Here is a 3477-nt window from a genome sequence, read left to right as displayed (position 1 = left end):
ATTGTCAAAATACCAGTGGTAAAAGGTGTGTGACCTTGATGAAACCTCAAAATGGTACAACGGATTCCAAAAAGGAAATTTCAAACCGCAACTGTACGTGAACAAAATGGACATTACATTTCACAATGACATCCTTCATTAAACACACCTCTTTTGTATCTTTCGTATACAAACACACAATGGCAAATACAGTGGCAGTGACCCTTTAAAACACACCTTGCAGAATAAACGTGTCTTCCTTACCCTCTAACTTCTTTAGCGTAGATGACCGCCACGGGCCCATCGGGGACGGGGTCCCAGACCGCAATGTGCTCGAGTCCCGCCTCTCGGTGACCATCCCCCGGTAGGCAGAGATTGGTCCCAGCACAGATTCTGTGGGCCAGGTGGCTTCACCAACAACAAGCGGGCCTGCGGTAGAGGACACCGTTCCTGACCTGCTACCAGAAAAAATGAAGGGAGAGAAGAGTTCCAAAAGGCACCTCAGCGTTTAACTACGAAGGTGTTACAAAGTAACCGTGACATTCAGGCTGTATTCAGCACCGTTGTATGGACAGCGCTTGTGCTGCATCTCCACTCACGACACGGGTAATAGGGGAGGTCCGCGGTGCTGAAATGGACAGGGCCTCTGCCCAGTTGCAAAGGGGTATTTCCCGTTTGGGGGACTTTTGACACGCTATAGGCACAGTTGAGTACACCCCTCATCCAATAGACCCCAGCAACTTCCTTTTGGATCCACGTTTAAGGTATAGGGGATGCATTTGGGACATACCTTACGTCTCTGACCTTGTCAATATCAGCATTTCGCTCTACTTACCGTGAAGTGACATCATAATAGTAGTACATTACAGTATACGTTTGCGTAAAATAGTACCATTTAAAGGGAGCATGTCAGGGTCAATTACTGACAAATGAGAACACACTAACCCTCAGGGGTCATTTAGGGGCAAAATGCACCACTTTGTGAAGGTTTTGTTTTGATTAAAGAGCAAGAAAAGTATTCATTGGTTCCACTTCTTTCCCTTCTAAATGCGTTTGCCTAAGGACAGGCAGTATGCACATATCTAAATGTTATTAAAAAATCAGTATTTTTTTGCCACTCAGAACACAGACATTTACCTTAAGGGAGTTACCCTCATTTTAGACTTCCCCAAGCATACATTTTCATGACAGCGTTCCTAATCTGCAGTAGGCAAAGCAGTTGAAAATCGGTAGGTTAACACCAAACCGTGAGGTGATTATGAATTCAGAGCAGTCGGATTAAGTCATAGTCAAATACATTTGAACAAATGAACAACAATATCACACGGAAAGTGATGTGAGCATTGCATTGTGGAAAGCAATGACTTTACAAGAACACGTATTGCAACGCGAGGCATGTATTTCTAGATGAAACACTGATTCAGTATGATGAACAAGTACATGTATGATTTGGTGTGCTCTACTTGAACACGCGCTTAGAGTTTTGAAACCACTGCCTATATGATGAGCTGTCGTTTTTTTTTTTATTACCACGTACTTATGGAAATTGCACCGGTTGAGAGATGATGGCTCTCTTGTGCCTACGGTGAAGGGTACTTCTGATCCAGCAGGTGGTGCTAAGATCCCTCCCTATATGACTTGAATGATGAGTTGATTTATTCCTTATAGCTCCTAATGATTTTAAGGCCAGTGTTGTTAAACATTACTTGTGCTCCAGCAGGTGGCCATGAAATCCCTCCCTATATGACTTGACTGACCAGTTAGTTGATGGACTCCTTATAGCTCCTAATGATTTTAAGGCCAGTGTTGGCAAACATTACTTACATTTACATTTTAGTCATTTAGCAGACGCTCTTAACCAGAGCGACTTACAGGAGCAATTAGGGTTAAGTGCCTTGCTCAAGGGCACATTAACGTCATTTAGCAGACGCTCTTAGCCAGAGCGACTCACAAATTGGTACGTTCACCCTATAGCCAGTGGGATAACCACTTTACAATTTGGGGGGGGTTAGAAGGATTACTTTATCCTATCCCAGGTATTCCTTAAAGAGGTGGGGTTTCAAATGTCTCCGGAAGGTGGTGAGTGACTCCGCTGTCCTGGCGTCGTGAGGGAGCTTGTTCCACCATTGGGGTGCCAGAGCAGCGAACAGTTTTGACTGGGCTGAGCGGGAGCTATGCTTCCGCAAAGGAAGGGGAGCCAGCAGGCCAGAGGTGGATGAACGCAATGCCCTCGTTTGGGTGTAGGGACTGATCAGAGCCTGAAGGTACAGAGGTGCCGTTCCCCTCACTGCTCCATAGGCAAGCACCATGGTCTTGTAGCGGATGCGAGCTTCAACTGGAAGCCAGTGGAGTGTGCGGAGGAGGGGGGTGACGTGAGAGAACTTGGGAAGGTTGAACACCAGACGGGCTGCGGCATTCTGGATGAGTTGTAGGGGTTTAATGGCACAGAAAGGGAGGCCAGCCAACAGCGAGTTACTTCTGCTCCAGAAGGTGGCCATGAAATCCCTCCCTATATGACTTGACTGACCAGTTAGTTGATGGACTCCTTATAGCTCCTAATGATTTTAAGGCCAGTGTTGGCAAACATTACTTCTGCTCCAGCAGGTGGCCATGAAAATCCCCCTATATGACTTGACTGACCAGGTAGTTGATGGACTCCTTATAGCTCTTAATGATCTCAAGCAGAGTGTTGGCCACATGACCTCTGGTCCAGCAGGTGGCGGTGAAAATAGTCCCTATAGGAGTTGACTCATTTCTTTGAGGTCCTAAATGAAGCATAGGGCGTCAACAGTGCATCTCGGCCTAACCCTGTTCCGGGCCCATTTCTTCACTCGATGCTTCCGGTGTTCTTCATCTCCTCTTCAATAGTCCTTCTCCACGTCTTCCTTCCCGTCTTGCCCTGTGCGTTCCACTGAAGTGTCTGTGTTTTTATGTCGTTAGGAGTTTTGCTCACTGCGTGAACCCCCTTCCATTTCCACTTTCTGTCCCAGTTGGGTAGCTATCCATTATACTGTAGCCTACTTACTACCAATGTCACTGTAGTCAAAGGTGATGTTCGATTATTATGTATGAGTATTATTATATATTGTTATATTATTATGTTGAAGCCTATAGGGTGTGGTAACAGGCCCTCTGTGATTTGTTGTTGTACTGTACACGTCAAGTATCTGCACTCTAGCCTAATTAGCCTAACCTGCTAGGGAAAAGTCACTTCCGGTCGTAGCTGTATCCCGCCTAGTCAAAACCTTGTTAGTCCTTATCCTAAAAAGGCACCCTCTGTTCCTCGATATACTCCACCGAGGGCCGGCAGCCAGTAAGTACAGGTAAGAGACAATTATGGCAACAATAAGTTGTCCTATGAAAGCTAGTCACATCTGAGATGTTCAACTGCACTGACTGATAAAGTGGCAGTCTGTGCTCTTGGGCCCTTATGGCATCAGTGCACCCCCCCCTCCAATTTGTCCCTTTTGAAATGAACAGTTGAGATGGGCCCTTTTT

Source organism: Coregonus clupeaformis, unplaced genomic scaffold, assembly GCF_020615455.1.
Source record: "Coregonus clupeaformis isolate EN_2021a unplaced genomic scaffold, ASM2061545v1 scaf0588, whole genome shotgun sequence".
Taxonomy (NCBI): Eukaryota; Metazoa; Chordata; class Actinopteri; order Salmoniformes; family Salmonidae; genus Coregonus; species Coregonus clupeaformis.
Note: the sequence above shows the minus strand (reverse complement) of the source record.